The sequence below is a fragment of the Stegostoma tigrinum genome, chromosome 8, assembly GCF_030684315.1.
Source record: "Stegostoma tigrinum isolate sSteTig4 chromosome 8, sSteTig4.hap1, whole genome shotgun sequence".
In the NCBI taxonomy this organism is placed as follows: Eukaryota; Metazoa; Chordata; class Chondrichthyes; order Orectolobiformes; family Stegostomatidae; genus Stegostoma; species Stegostoma tigrinum.
In genome coordinates this window covers 97858959-97875515 of record NC_081361.1, presented here as the reverse complement: position 1 = coordinate 97875515, position 16557 = coordinate 97858959, and positions in this window count along the sequence as shown.

Below are 16557 nucleotides of genomic sequence, written 5' to 3'. Positions count from 1 at the left end.
CAAAGGTGATTCTTGGATTTGAGGCCCTAGCACAAGGCAACAGGAGATCAACAGAAACCACATACCAGCAGGATGGTTGAGAAGGCATTGAGCATGCCTGCCTTCATTGCTCAGACCTTTGAGTATAGGAATTGGAACATTAGTTTGAGGTTGTACAGGATGCTGGTGGGGCCTCTTCTGCAGTACTATGTCCAGTTCTAGTCTTCCTGTTACAGGAAGGATATGATTAAACTGAGGAGGATTTACCAGGAAGAGATTTTCCAGGATGTTACTGGGAATGGAGACTTTGAGTTATAAGGAGAGGCTGGGACTTTTGTTTCCAATGGAGCAAGGAAATAGAGGGATGACCTCATGGAAGTTTATAAAATCATGAGGGATATAGATGAGGTGAATGGTAGGTGTCTTTTGCATAGGGTGGGAGATTTCAAGACGAGGAGGTATATTTTGAAGGTGAGAGGAGAAAGATTTTAAAAAGACACGGAGGGGCTTTTTTTTTTAAACAGAGAGTGGTTTGTGTGTGGAATCAACTTCCAGAGGAAATGGTGGATGCAGTACAGTTACAACATTTAAAAGATATTTAGCCAAGTGTATGAAAAACAAATGCATGGGCCAAGCAGAAGCAGGTAGGACTGGTTTAGTTTGGGATTATGGTCAGTATAGACTGGTTGGGCCGAAGGGTCTGCTTCAGTGGTCGAGGGCTCCACGCTGTTTCTCCGAAGTTGTTGTGTACAAATTGCCTACCCCGTTACAACAGTGATGACACAACAAAATGTTCCTTGTTGTTTCAAAGTGCTTTACAGCCACTCAGTAATCATGGAAAGTACTCATGTAAATACAAGTGTTCCCTTTAGCATAAAATCATCTCTAGCATTGCTGCTTAATTATCGGTCTTAATTTCAGAGACAATGCATCTAAGTTTCCAATCAAATAATGAGCCTCTCATGGCTGGAAGGTGATGTCTTGTGCTGTAGTAGGTAATAAACCATCTCTGGGTTCAAAGTCTTATTCCAGGACCTGGTGGCCAAGGGCAACTGTCCTTATGAGCCAAGCAGGTAATAAACCCTTCCAGAGGCACAGTGAGAGCTACCTCACAGGCAAAATCCCAGGCCAATCACGTGATGGACAAGTGTTACAGCTTTGATTATACCAGCTGTTGCTTGAGACTTCAACAGGCTCTCAAAGCTTCCCGTCAAGATTCATACCACACTCAAAACTCCATTTCTCTCTCCTGATGCTGCCAGACCCATTGAATTTCTCGAGCATACTCTCGGGCTGCCGGGATTGTAACAAGGTCAGCGAGCTAGACCTCATAGGCTGACTGTAAGAGACTAACAGTACCAATCGGGGATCCTTGGCTGACAGATAAAAAGAGGTGTGTCAGAGATACGACACTCTGGTAGCTGACTCCAAGTAAGGCTGTACATGTGAAAATAAAGGGTGATTTGGTGATGGTGTACCAGCCTCTGTGGAGTTATTTCAGTGGTGACAAGAGTAAAGCACATTCCTGAAGACGCTTGCTTGCAATACTTGTCTTTGATTTGGGTTAAGCAATTCTTACATCTTGTCTTTGTTTGGAAAGCTTGGCTTGTTTGACCCTGCCATCAAGGACTCGGCCCAGTACATGGAAAGGATGCGTTATTTTTGCTGAGCAAACGACTTGCAGCAAGTGAAAAGCAGCCTGTGGAGCCACAGTTTTCTCTGTTATTAGGAGCCTGACTTTCTGAGGCACCAGATACTCAAGCCTTTCAAAAATAGTTAAAGAATATTATGAGCCCGAGTCTCCTCTAATCCTGAGATGCTACTGCATTTACTTGGTAATTTGAGAATCAGAGGAATCTGATTACAGGAAAGATGTGGAGGCATTAGAAAAGGTGCAGAGGAGATTTACCAGGATGTTGCCTGGAATGGAGGGAAGGTCTTATGAGGAAAGGTTGAGAGAGCTAGGGCTTTTCTCTTCAGAATGACCAAGGATGAGAGGTGACTTGATAGAGGTGTACAAAATGATCAGAGGTATGGATAGGGTAGACAGCCAGAGAGTATTTCCTAGGGTGGAGGTAGCTATTATGAGGGGACATAGTTTTAAAGTGAGTAGAGGTAGATATAGGGGAGACGTCAGAGGTAGGTTCTTTACTCAGAGAGTGGTTAGGGCATGGAATGCATTGCCGGAGGGGGTAGTGAAGTCAGCCTCATTAGGGGCATTTAAGCGGCTATTAGGTAGGCATATGGATGATAGTATAAGGTAGGAGTAGAGGTTAGATAGACCTTAGGATTAGGGTAAAAGTTCATCACAACATCGGGGGCTGAAGGGCCTGTACTGTGCTGTACTGTTCTGTTCTATGCTCTATGCATCAGGGTTTTTGACCAGGTCAAGATGACTGGCAGAAGCCTGTGAATTTGGTTTAATCCTTAATAAGACGCTGAGACTCCTAGCTGTCAGCCAAATGGACTTCAAACAGGCACTACAACTGGCTTTATCTTTGGAAAACACGGCGAATGCAGCAAAATATGCCCTGCACCTCAGAACATTTGGAAATGCTACTGGAACCTGTCAATTCACTCTCTCTGTCAAGTGTTGATGAGTCCTCTGAATCAGAGATGGACATGATGGAAGTAGCTGCCTTAGTGCCTTTGTCAGTGGAAGAAGAGTGAAGTTCCACAAAGGCAATTTCAGCGCAAGGGAGCGACCTTCCGCGTATTACACACTTTCAGTATTGGGTGTCGAGTCAGAGGAACTCGACCTGGTGCTAACACATCCCAGGAGGTTCTCAAAGAAAAAGAACTGGCCTATGTCCTCGGAGTCGGGGGGGGGGGGGGGGGGGGGGAATGTAGCTATTGTAACGAGGTCAGCCAGGTGGACCTCACAGAATGAGTTCCCTGATTGGACCAGATTAACAGGCTCAATCAGTGCACCCTGGCTGACAGATATAAACAGGAGCGGAGATTTCTGACTGTCTGACAGCTGGCTCTGAATGAGGCAGTACTACAGTCAAGGACTGTTCATCTGTAATAAAACGTGACTTGGTAACGGATACCAGCCTCTGTGGCCTTATGAGTTGGTGTTGCTGAATATAAACACCTGCTTTTCTTTTGTTGAAAAAATTTTCTGACAAGTCTCTCGTCTGCTTTAAAGACATCGATGTTATACAGGCAGAGCCAAGAGATTTCATAATGAGGACCAGAGAACTGGCAGAGAAGCGAAATGATCACTCTGCGTCTGTCTATGTAGAGGATGGTACAAGAAATCTTCCAGAACTAAAGACTCCTGTGGCTAGGGAGAATGAGGAATTAAAGGAAATTATTTAAGAAGAAAGTGTTGGAGAAATTAAACATCAAGAAGTCTGAGATCGGATTTTTTAAATCCCAGTGTTAAAAGAAGTGGCTTGGAGACAATTGATACTTTGGTGATTATTCTCAGAGATTCTGGAATTATCCCTAGGGATTGGAAGGTAGTAAATGTCACCCTACTGTTTACAGGAGTGAGAGAGAAGATTGGGAGCTACAAACCTATTAGCTTTTTCTCAGTCAGGAAGAGGCTAGAATCTATTTTGTTATGACACAGACAGCCAATTTAAAACATTCACCCTATCCCTGTATTCATAATGCAGTAAAATTGAAATACTCAATGATGCTCAAAATTGATCCCAGTGGTTCCTAACCAGATTTTGAGAGTAAGCGATACCAGACACTAGGTTTACACCTTAAACAAAGGAGTTGGTCTATTTCCATGTTGCATGACTTCTATTTAACTATTTGTTAATAACACAGAAACTTTAATGAAGAAAAGTTAACCAACAAGGTAATCTAGTTAACAAGGTGTAGAGCTGGATGAACACAACAGGCCAAGCAGCATCAGGGGAGCAGGAAGGCTGATGTTTCAGGCCTAGACTCTTCTTCAGAAATGGAGGAGGGGAAGATGGCTCTGAAATAAATAGGGAGAGATGGGGAGGCGGATAGAAGATGGATAGAGGAGATGATAGGTGGAGAGGAGACAGACAGGTCAAAGAGGCGGGGATGGAGCCAGTAAAAGGTGAGTGTAGGTGGGGAGTGAGGGAGGGGATAGGTCAGTCCAGGGAGGATGGACAGGTCAAGGGGGTGGGATGAGGCTAGTAAGTAGGAGATGGGGGTAGGGCTTGAGGTGGGAGGAGTGGATAGGTGGGAGGAAGGAAGGAAGGACAGGTTAGTGAGGCAGGGACAAGCTGGGCGGGTTGTGGGATACGGTTGAGGGAGGGGAGATCCCCCATTTCCTATCTTTGCTTTCATTACATTCCTTTTCTCACTGATTAGCACCAGGTAATATCCAAACATCTGTATCTGCTTGAACATGATACATCTCTGAAACCAAAACATCTATAGAGTACATAGAGCAAGAATCAACTGCAACTGACATCCAGCTCCAGACTCGAACAAAAATCAGTTTGTTCATTCTCTACTTATTTGAGAAAAAGCAGTGGATGTAGTGTGTTTGGATTTTCAGAGGGCTTCTGATAGTGTCCCACAGGGAGGCTGTTCAGAGAAATTAAAGCCCATGGGATAGGAGATAATGTACTGGCAATGGATGAATGATTGGCTAACAGACAGCAGGAATAAGTATATATATTATCCTCATATCGACGGGCTGTGACTGGTAGGGGATGACAAAGATGACTCCTTGGTCCCAGCTGTACATCAACGATTTGGATGTGTGGAAAAATGTGTTATTTCCAAATTTGTGAATGATACAAAGCTATGTGGGAATGTGTGATATGAGGAAGATAAAAGCAGCTAGAGGAGGATCTGGATGGGTTAAGAGAGGGCAAGAATGGGGCAGATGGAATATAATGTGGAGAAATGGGAGGTTATTCACTTTTGTAGGAGAAACAGAAATGCAGAGTATTTCTTAAATGGTAAGAGGTTGGAGAGTGTAGATCTACAAACAGACCAGTGTGTAGCATCAATAATTCACTCACGCAAACACGCAGGTGCAGCTATGAGAAGGGTTAATGGAATATTAGCCTTTACCATGGGGAGATGAGTCCAGGAGGAGCAAAGTGTTGCTTCAATTGTCCATGGTTTGGTTAGACCACAACTGGAGGACCATGCGCAGTTCCAGTTTCCTTAATTCAGGAAAGATATTAATTGCACATTCTCTACGGCAATAAGTTGTGGGAATCTCAGAATTGTTCCTGGAATGGCAGGACTGCCCTATGTATTCTCTCGGGGTTTTGAAGAATGAGAAGTGATGTCATTTAAATATTTCAAAATACTGAAAGAGATAGAAAAACCTGGGACAGATTTTCAGAATAAGGTGGAAACTACACAGGACTGATGCATGGATCTCAACGGCTATCACTGGAGAGACAGCAGGAGACAGAGACTGTCAATAGTGACGGTCTGTTCATCATGCCAAGGCTATACTATTCTAATTAGTTGGGACTGATTTTAAACACATGGTTTGTATCATGTAACCATTCCCGACTCTAGATTGTACTGGAACTGTCAACATGTTTTTATCATTAGGTAGCATTGCTGAAACTTTATTCTTGAGTTCCATTTTCTATAGCTCACGGAAAACTCCTTTAGATTGTATACTGTTTTGTCTACAGGGTCTGAGTCTAGATAAAGGAGTTTCCGTGAACTATAGCAAATGGAACTCAGAATAAAGTTGCAGCAATGCTACCTGATGATAAAAACATGTTGACAGTTCCAGTAAAATGTTTGTTGAGTACACAGTTACAATATTCTTATTGAGTCAATTGCTTGCTGAGAAACACATTCCAACCCAAGCCCTGCCCCATAGTCTACTGATTGGCTGACAGTAGTATCAATAGACTTCCTGCGGAAGAAACAAGCTCAATTTTCCTATCCATAACTCAGACCTATTGAAGAGAATCATGTCTTGAACTGTGTTCCAGGGTGACAGCAACTTGAGAAAGATCTGGGGGCTTAAAACAAAGACAGCTTTCTGTGTTAACAAAGTGTGAAGCTGGATGAACACAGCAGGCCAAGCAGCATCTCAGGAGCAGGAAGGTTGACATTTCAGGCCTAAACCCTTCATCAGAGAGGGGGATGGGGAGAGGGTTCTGGAATAAATAGGGAGAGAGGGGAGGCGGACCGAAGATGGATAGAGGAAAAGATAAGTGGAGAGGAGAGTATAGGTGGGGAGGGGATAGGTCAGTCTGGGGAGGACAGACAGGTCAAGGAGGTGGGATGAGGTTAGTAGGTAGGAAATAGAGGTGCGGCTTGAGGTGGGAGGAGGGGATAGGCGAGAGGAAGAACAGGTTAGGGAGGCAGGGATGAGCTGGGCTGGTTTTGGGATGCAGTGGGGGAGGGGGAGGTTTTGAAGCTTGTGAAGTCCACATTGATACCATTGGGCTGCAGGGTTCCCAAGCAGAATATCAGTTGCTGTTCCTGCAACCTTCAGGTGGCATCATTGTGGCACTGCAGGAGGCCCATGATGGACATGTCGTCTAAGGAATGGGAGGGGGAGTTAAAATGATTCGCGACTGGGAGGTGCAGTTGTTTATTGCGAACCGAGCGGAGGTATTCTGCAAAGCAGTCCCCAAGCCTCCGCTTGGTTTCCCCAATGTAGAGGGAGCCACTCCGGGTACAGTGGATGCAGTATACTACATTGGCAGATGTGCAGGTGATCATCTGCTTAATATGGAAAGTCATCCTTGGGGGCAAGGGGGGAGGTGTGGGGGCATGTGTAGCACTTCCTGCGGTTGCAGGGGAAAGTGCCGGGTGTGGTGGGGTTGGAGGGGAGTGTGGAGCGAACAAGGGAGTCCCTGAGAGAGTGGTCTCTCCGGAAAGCAGACAAGGGCGGGGATGGAAAAACGTCTTGGGTGGTGGGGTCGGATTGTTTTCTGTGTGTTCAGCCAGGTACTCATTATCTTAATTACCTGCACCATTCAGGTACAACTGTTTGGTGAACCTTCCCTAATAAAGGGGGAACAGTGGACTCGGAGAGACTACCTTCTATCCATCACAGATGCTTCTGTGCAAATCAATGTCAAATCAGTTTCAATCCAAGCAGAAGTTAAAACATGAATGCTTATAGTGTACAGACTGAACTTTGAACCTTCCGAAATATCTTCCAGAAACAGGGGTTCACCTGTGTACCAAGTATAAAATGTGAACCACCAGCCGTCCAAGTGTGGAAAAACAAACAAAACACCAACAATTCAAAATAAATAATTGACCTGGGTTTTCTGATGGCTACAGAGTTGTTTCTGGAGCCAGGATTGCAGTTATTCCTGAGGACCCTGCAGAGTCCTCAGTGCAAGAACCTCTGAAGGTACTCTACGGTGAGAAGATACAAGTCAGAGAAGGTTCAGTACAATGGTCCTGTGTGGAGGGATTGTCTTAAGGTTAAAGGCTAAACAGGTTGGCACTCTAATCAGTGGAGGTTAGAAGAATGAGAGGTGATCTCACTGAAACATATCAGATTCTTAAGGGGTTTGACAGGGTCAATGCTGAGAAGATGTTTTCCCTCATGGGAGGATCTAGACCCAGAGGGCATAGTCTAGAATTAGGGGTGCCAATTTAAGACTGAGATGAGGAGGAATTTCTTCACTCAGAGGGTAGAGCGTCTCACAATAACTTCTTCAGGTTCTGTTACTCGTCTTCGTAACCATATTTCCTCTGGTACAGATACTAGTCTGTCGTTACTCGAGATTAGAACTTTTAAAAGGGACACTGCAGAGATGTCCAGGTAATATGGTCAGTTGGTTCTGACTGATGTTTAAGGAGGTTAAAGACTGTAGGTTTAAAATGGTTTTTGGAATACTTTGTATACAGTTCTGATGGAGGTAAGGGTCCTCCTACACAGGAACTCCCTGCCATACAGAGCTGTAGAGGTCTCATGTATGTTTATGGCTAAGGTAGATAGATTCTCGATCAGTCGGGGAATCAAGGGTTATAGGGAAAGGGCAAGAAACTGGATGTGAAGAATGTTGGATCAGCCACGATCCTATTGAATGTTGCGGTAGATTCAAGGGACCAAATGACCTACTATTTCTTATGGTCTTCTGAGAGATGACCTCACAAACTTATAAAGTTACGGAACTCGACAGGGTAGAGTCAGAACAGAGAACAGTGACAAGGATGGATTGAAGAAGTTGGGACTATTCTCCTTGGAGAGAAGAAAGCGAACAGGAAGATTCAAGAAAGGTTTTCAAAATCATGAGCTGACCAGGTGGAGTAGAGTGGGGAAGGTTTTTACTTTTTTACAAGCAGGAGCAGACCGTGAAAGGACAGGTTTAAAGTGATGTCCAATAAAGCAATAGTGATGTGAGAAATTACCTTGTCACTCAGTGGGTAGCGAGGGTATGGAACACACTGTCCGGAAACAAGGTGTGGTTGGGCCAACCCTATTGCAGCAATTATACTATTGAATGTGAAGTAGGTTTGAAGGGCCGAATGGCCTGCTCCTGGTTTCAATGTTTCTAAGGCAAAGACCAAAGCTGCAGCTTGAGCATGTGCTTCCAGAAGGGCCAGGACCTCAATGTTCTGCAACCTCTTCCCTGGGATAAGCAGATGCTTCGTAGGGGGAACAATCAAATGGAGTTGGGTCCATTTATCAGAGATAATGGGAACTGCAGATGCTGGAGAATCCAAGTTAATAAAGTGTGAAGCTGGATGAACACAGCAGGCCAAGCAGCATCTCAGGAGCAGGAAGGCTGACATTTCGGGCCTAGACCCTTCATCAGAGAGGGGGGTGGGGAGAGGATTCTGGAATAAATAGGGAGAGAGGGGGAGGTGGACCGAAGATGGCGAGAAAAGAAGATACCTGGAGAGGAGAGTATAGGTGGGGAGGTAGGGAGGGGATAGGTCAGTCCAGGGAAGACGGACAGGTCAAGGAGGTGGGATGTGGTTAGTAGGTAGGAAATGGAGGTGGGGCTTGGGGTGGGAGGAAGGGATGGGTGAGAGGAAGAACAGGTTAGGGAGGCAGAGACAGTTTGGACTGGTTTTGGGATGCAGTGGGTGGGGGGGAAGAGCTGGGCTGGTTGTGTGGTGCAGTGGGGGGAGGGGATGAACTGGGCTGGTTTTGGGATGTGGTGGGGGACGGGGAGATTTTGAAGCTGGTGAAGTCCACATTGATACCATTGGGCTGCAGGGTTCCCAGGCGGAATATGAGTTGCTGTTCCTGCAACCTGCAGGTGGCATCATTGTGGCACTGCAGGAGGCCCATGATGGACATGTCATCTAAAGAATGGGAGGGGGAGTGGAAATGGTTTGCGACTTGGAGGTGCAGTTGTTTACTGTGAACCGAGTGGAGGTGTTCTGCAAAGCGGTCCCCAAGCCTCCGCTTGGTTTCCCCAATGTAGAGAAAGCCACGCCGGGTGCAATGGATACAGATCCTCTACATTGGGGAAACCAAGCGGAGGCTTGGGGACCGCTTTGCAGAACACCTCCACTCGGTTCGCAATAAACAACTGCACCTCCCAGTCGAGAACCATTTCAACTCCCCCTCCCATTCTTAGATGACATGTCCATCATGGGCCTCCTGCAGTGCCACAATGATGCCACCCTGCAGCCCAATGGTATCAATGTGGGCTTAACCAGCTTCAAAATCTCCCCTCCCCCCACCGCATCCCAAAACCAGTCCAGTTCGTCCCCTCCACCCACTGCATCCCAAAACCAGTCCAACCTGGCTCTGCCTCCCTAACCTATTCTTCCTCTCACCCATCCCTTCCTCCCACCTCAAGCCGCACCTCCATCTCCTACCTACTAACCTCATCCCACCTCCTTGACCTGTCCGTCTTCCCTGGACTGACCTACCCTACCTCCCCACCTACACTCTCCTCTCCACCTATCTTCTTTTCTCTCCATCTTTGGTGTGCCTCCCCCTCTCTCCCTATTTATTCCAGAACCCTCACCCCATCCCCCTCTCTGATGAAGGGTCTAGGCCCGAAACATCAGCTTTTGTGCTCCTGAGATGCTGCTTGGCCTGCTGTGTTCATCCAGCCTCACATTTTATTATCTTGGGTCCATTTATCCCCAGTTTTTTCCCAGAATTGTTATAGATCCAGTTGTCAGATGCTCATGCTGAAAGCAGCTGCAAATTCCCCTGCCTAAACCCCCGTGACCCCTGCACATTCTTCCTTTGCTAATAGTAATCTAATTTCCTCTTGAAAGCCTCCACTGAACCTGCATCCACCACACTCTCAGGCAGGACCTTCCAGACCCGAAACAATTACTGTGAAAGTTTCACCTTGTCTCAATGAAACATCTTTCACTCACTACTGTAAACCTGTGCGCACTCACTCTCAGCACAGTTGACAGTAACTTGCTCCTCGCTACTTTGTCCAGAATCCTCATCATTTTGAGCACTTTGATCAAATCTCCTCTCAGCCTTCTCTTCTCAACGGAGAATGCTTCCAACTTCTCCAATCAATCCTCTGAACGGAGACTCCTCAGAAATTCCCATGGATCTTCTCTGCTCTGCTTCTCTTGTGCGTTCACATCCTTTCTTAAGTGTGATAACCAGAATTGTGCACAATACTTCAGTTATAAGACACCAGTTTAGTTGCAAAATAAAAGTTCAATATAACCTTTTTGCTCCTGTAATTTATTTCTCCCTTCATAAAGCCTGGAATATTCCTGACCAACGTGGTACACCTTGACCTCCATTCCACATTAGCTTCAGGCTGTTGAAGAAATTTTCTTTCCACATAGGTTTAAATCCTGATCTTGACACCTCTTTCTGATGAGTTTCTCACTTGCCTTCGATCAGCATCTTTTTATGTGTAAAAAAACTGAGGAGCTAATTGAACTTTCTGAACAGTTCAGTGGTCAGCTATATCACGGTTTTGTCCAAGAGCCGAATCACCCTTCCAATTGGGAGAAAGGATGGGTGGGCTCTGGAGAAGAGAAATTTTAAGGATTTGGAAGGGCTAATTGGCATTGAAATTGTGCTACTTGTGTTGAATAAGGCCCACCAAAATAACAGAGTGCCTTTTCCTCGCTGTGCTTTTCAAACCACCTGGGGGGCCGAGGAGAACGGAGAAACAAATGGTATACTTGCGATAGCAGGAACAGCAACTCATATTCCGCTTGGGAACCCTAGCACACCTCTGCTTGGTTCGCAATAAACAACTACACCTCCCAGTCGCGAACCATTTTAACTCCACCTTCCTTACCTTAGATGACATGTCCATCATGGGCCTCCTGCAGTGCCACAATGATGCCACCCGAAGGTTGCAGGAACAGCAAGTCATATTCCGCTTGGGAACCCTGCAGCCCAATGGTATCAATGTGGACTTCACAAGCTTCAAAATCTCCCCCTCCCCCACTGCATCCCAAAACCAGCCCAGCTCGTCCCCTCCCCCCACTGCATCACTAAACCAGTCCAGCTCATCCCTGCCTCCTTAACCTGTTCTTCCTCTCACCCATCCTTTCCTCCTACCTCAAGCCGCACCTCCATTTCCCACCTACGAACCTCATCCCGTCTCCTTGACCTGTCCGTCCTCCCTTGACTGACCTATCCCCTCCCCACCTATACTCTCCTCTCCACCTATCTTCTCCTCTATCCATCTTCGTCCGCCTCCCCCTCTCTCCCTATTTATTTCAGAACCCTCGCCCCATCCCCCTCTCTGATGAAGGGTCTAGGCCCGAAACATCAAGCTTTTGTGCTCCTGAGATGCTGCTTGGCCTGCTGTGTTCATCCAGCTACACACTTTGTTATCTTGGTAGACTTCAGCCCTTTTTGTTAAAGCTAAGCTGTAGGCTGATGAGAATGAGCTCTGAAAGTAGAGAAATAAATGAAAGATGAAATAAATGAAATTAGAACAGAAGCAGCCCATTCGGCCCCTCAAGCCTACTCTACCATTCAACAGGATCACGGCTGATCTGACATTCCTCACATCCACTTTCCTGCCCTTTCCCTGACTGATCAGGAATATATCCAGAGGAAGTAAATTGTAATAGGTGCCAACTGGGCGGATCCTTAAAGGGGACAGGAATCCCTTTTGAGTTTGAACGTAGAACATGAAACAGTACGACACAGGAACGGGACCTTCAGCCCAGTGTTGTGCTGGACAAGACGCCAAATGAAACTGATCTCTTCTGTCTGCCCTTATCCCATATCCCTATGTTGCTTCTACATTCATGTGCTTATCTATAAGACCCTTAGATGCGCTTACTGTATCTGCCTCCATCATCACCATGGCAATGCGTTCCAGAATCCTAGCACCCGTGTAAAAAATAAAACTTGCCCCTAACGTCTCCTTTGAACTTTCCCCCTCTCATCTTGAATGCATGCCCCCTCCCCCGAGTATTAGCCATTTCAATTCTTAAGGAAAAGATTCTGACCATCTATTTCTGCGTCTCACAATTTGCTAGATTTCTGTCACGTCTCCCCTGAGTCTCCATTGCTCAAAAAACAGCTGACTTTTCCTAGCCTCTCCTTATAGTTCATACCCTTTAATCCAGGCAGCATCCCGGTAAACCTCTTCTGCACCCTCTCGAAAGCCTCCACATGCTTCCTGTCAAGTGGCAACCAGAATTGAACACAGTACTCTAAATGGGGCCTAGCCAAAGTCTTATAAAGCTGCAACATGACATCCTGATTCTTGTACTCAATTCCTTGACCATACGCCTTCTTTAACACAAAATCTACTTGTGTGGCCGTTTTCAGGGAGCCATAGAATTGAACCCCAAGATTCTTCAGTACATCAGTGCTGTTCAAAGTCCTGCCATTAACTGTGTACTTCTCTTTAACATTTGATCTCCCAAAGTGCAGCACCTCGCACTTGCCCAGATTAAACTCCATCTGCCTTTTGTCTGCCCATATCGACAACTGCTCTATATCCTCAATCTATGAATTCACACATCACTGAAAGGGGTTTAGCACACTTGCCTTCATTGCTCAAAGCTTTGAGCAAAGGAGTTGGGATGTCATGTTGAGATTGTACAAGGCGTAGTGAGACCTCTTCTGGAGTACTGTATCCAACTCTGGTCTCCCTGTTATAGGAAGGATATAATTAATCTGGAGAGGGCTCAGAAGAGATTTACCAGGATGTTGTTGGGAATGGAGAGTTTGAGTTATAGGGAGAGGCTGGAGCATAGGAAGTTCAGAGGTGACCTTCCCAACTCCCATTCTCAATAGGGCTGAGCAATGAAGGCAAGTGTGCCAAATATACTTTTAACCACCTGGCCCATGTGTGACGCAAACTTCAAGGAATTATGAACCTGCATCCTTCAGTCTCTCTGTTCTACAACAATATTGAAGGACCTAACAAAAATCATGAGGGGCGCAGATAAGATGAATGGCAGATGCCTTTTTCCTAAGGTGGGGGATTTCAAGACTAGGGGGCATATTTTTACAGTGAGTGGGCCAAGCTTTTAAAAAAGACAGGAGGGGCAACTTTTCAGCCAGCCCAGGGTGGTGCATGTGTGGAATGAGCTTCCAGAGCAAGTGGTGGATGTGGGTACAGTTACAGCATTTAAAAGATATTTCCTTAAGTGCATGAATAAGAAATGTTTGAAGGGATATGGGCCAAGCGCAGGTAGGTGGGACCAGTTTAGTTCAGGATTATGGTTGATATGGAGAGCTTGGATCAAAGGATCTGTTCCATGTTATATGACTATCAGCTGTGGCTCCAGCAGGTGGCACCCTCCTTTCTGACTTGAAAGATTGCACATTCTAGTCACGCTTCAGGACCTGAGCTCAAAAATCCCCTGCAGTACCGAGCGAGGTGCCATCTTTCAGATAACCCCTCGTGCCCTCAGGTAGTGTTACAACATTACCCAGCAGTTTTCTGAAGAAAAGCATCAGAATTGATCCGGATACTGGCGACAATGTTCATCCCTCAATCAACGTCTCACACGAGAAACAAACCGGTCAGCTCCTTGACTGGGTCGCTGTCACATTGCCCCTTGTGGGAGCAGACTGCGCGCAACTGATTACCACAGCTCTTGCATTCCATCACATTGTGGTGTATCTCTGGTTTAAATCCTATCTCAGGGCATGATGGCCACAAACTGGGCGCTATGATGCAGTCAAACAGATTGATTCTCGATTTATAAATGCGTCAGAGAAGCCAGTGGTGAGTGGGGAAAGCTGGATCACTCCTCACTGGCCAGCCCGAACTGTATGCTAACTACAGTGTAATAGCTTCCCCATGTGAGAAAGCTCCTTGAGGAAGCATAACCCTCATCTGAGGAGATAATAACGCACACAGTGGTGACTGTTGGCAAAAAAGTGCTTTGGGGACTGTCTGCAGGTTTTGAAATATGCTATACAAATGCAAGTGTTTATTCTTAAAAATATCATGATAGGATACTTCAGGGTGGTTCATGGAGAAGGGAAATTGCTTCTGTCCCCAGCTACCCCTCTCACCCCACTGTCACCAGCCATAATTTGTGACTTTTTATGGTCATTGAGGGAAAAAAAATCACCTCATTAGGGTAACAGCTGGGAGGGGAGGGCTGATGAAATGCAAACTAATGTAGCAGATGGATTAAAGTATTACAAACTTCTGAAAATAGACTGAAAGCAAATTGAAAAGTTCACTAGACTGAGGAGATAACCTCAACAGGAACAGCTCAATCAGCAATTCTGAAGAAAGGTCAAGAGCAGGCGGGCAGCTCTTGTGATGCAGTGATAGTGTCCTTGCCTCTAAACCAGAAGGCCCAGGTTCAGATCCCGCTTGCCCAAGGTGTAGAATTACACACCTGAACAGAATGATTTGAAAATACATGAGAGTTGGGGAGGGGAAGAGGACAGAGCTTTGAAGTTTTACAGCCCAGCATCCACAGCCACCTTAGGGGCAGGTTTTTTAGATTCCAGCTCTCGTCTTTGCAAAGAAATGCTTCCTGACCTCAGAGTGCAAAAACAGGAGGCCATTCAGCCCATTAAACAAATACCACAACTCAATTCAATTCAATCCAATCACTGAAACTTAAAGAAATGAAAATGCAGAAGTTGTAAGATTATGGGGAGGCAATGGCCTGGTGGTATTATCACTAGGCAATTAATCCAGAAACTCAGGCAAGGATTGTGTTCAAATTCTACCAAAGCAGATAGTCAAAGTTGAATTCAATAAAAATCTGGAATTAAGAGTCTAATGGTGACCATGAAACAGCTATCAGTTGCTGTAAAACCCATCACTAATATCTTTTGCCTGGTCTTGCCAATGTGACTCCAGACCCATAGAGTCAGACGTACAGCATGGAAACTGACTCCAGTCCAAACTGTCCACGCTGACCAGATATTCCAAGTTAATCTAGTCCCATTTGCAAGTATTTGCCCCATATTCCTCTGACCCCTTCCGATTCATGTACCCATACAGATGCCTTTTAAATGTTGTAACTGTACCAGCCTCCACCACTTCCTCTGGCAGCTTATTGCATACACACACCACCCTCTGTGTGACAACATTGCCCCTCAGGAATCGACTATTAAGAATGCTCTGGACAATTAGGAATGGGCAACAATTGCTGGCCCACACAGTCACATCCATATCCCATGAGTGAATAAAAAAATGTTCCTGCATTCTGTAACAATTCTCCTTAATTCCTCGCTCATTTCTACAGGCACAGCAATAGCACATGCAGCTTTAGTGATGGGAACGGGTTCAGTTGACAGACACAGGAAACAGTTCTTAATGTTCTCCAACCAGTTAGACATACAATAGCCCAGAGTGGAGAACTCAGTCAGTTTTGCCTTCCATTACTGAGGCTTTGTTCTGACAAAGATGATGTAGCAACATTTGCCTGTTGCCGTAGGAACACAAAATTAATAGAGTTGGTGCTGACCCTCTCCTCCCTTGTTGTGGGTCTTGCCTCATTTGATGGCAGTTGTAATTGGATTACTGACCTCCCGGGTTAACCTGGTAAACGGGTTAATTTACCAGCTTGCAAACCAAGCCACAGGGACCATTAAACAGGTCCATGTGACAAGTCAGGAGGTCAAGTACTGTTGGCGTTTAACTGAAGGATTTAGGGTGATTAATGGTTTTGTTTCACAAGTGAAACGAAAATGTTTAGTCAACTATGATATATTCCTGGAGGTAAAATCTGTTAAAGCAAATAAATAATTTTAGTTTGGTGATTTAATGTGTCTTTGTTAAACATGGTCACTGTTTTTGATAGCTGGTGTTCAAGACAGGGCAGACTGGGAAAATATGATCCTCATTTTACACATCCTGAATCTGTGTGGGGCTGACTGCTTCAATTTCATTTCTTATCCTTTTATCACTTCACACTTTAATGGAGAGGGCTGGAGTATTGCTTCATTCATTCTGCACAGTCTTGAAGCCATCCAAGTGTTAGGTTACTCGCTGTAGCTGTGTAAAGAAACAGGATTAATGCCCAGATGATACCAACTGCAATGGGAGGAGAAGTACTGAGGCAGTGATTGGTTTAAAGTGAAATAACCAATTGGTAGCTGAGCCAAATTGACTTGGTTTATAGAAACAGATCCAAAAATTAAATCGAGCTACAGCGCTGAGCTGGGAATGGCAATGAGAGGGATACAGGCAAGTGAAAGGTCATTTGAGTTGAGTTCAATTGACCAGGTGCTGATGAGACAACACCTGGATTACCGTGAGCAATTTGGTCCCCTTATTTAATTAA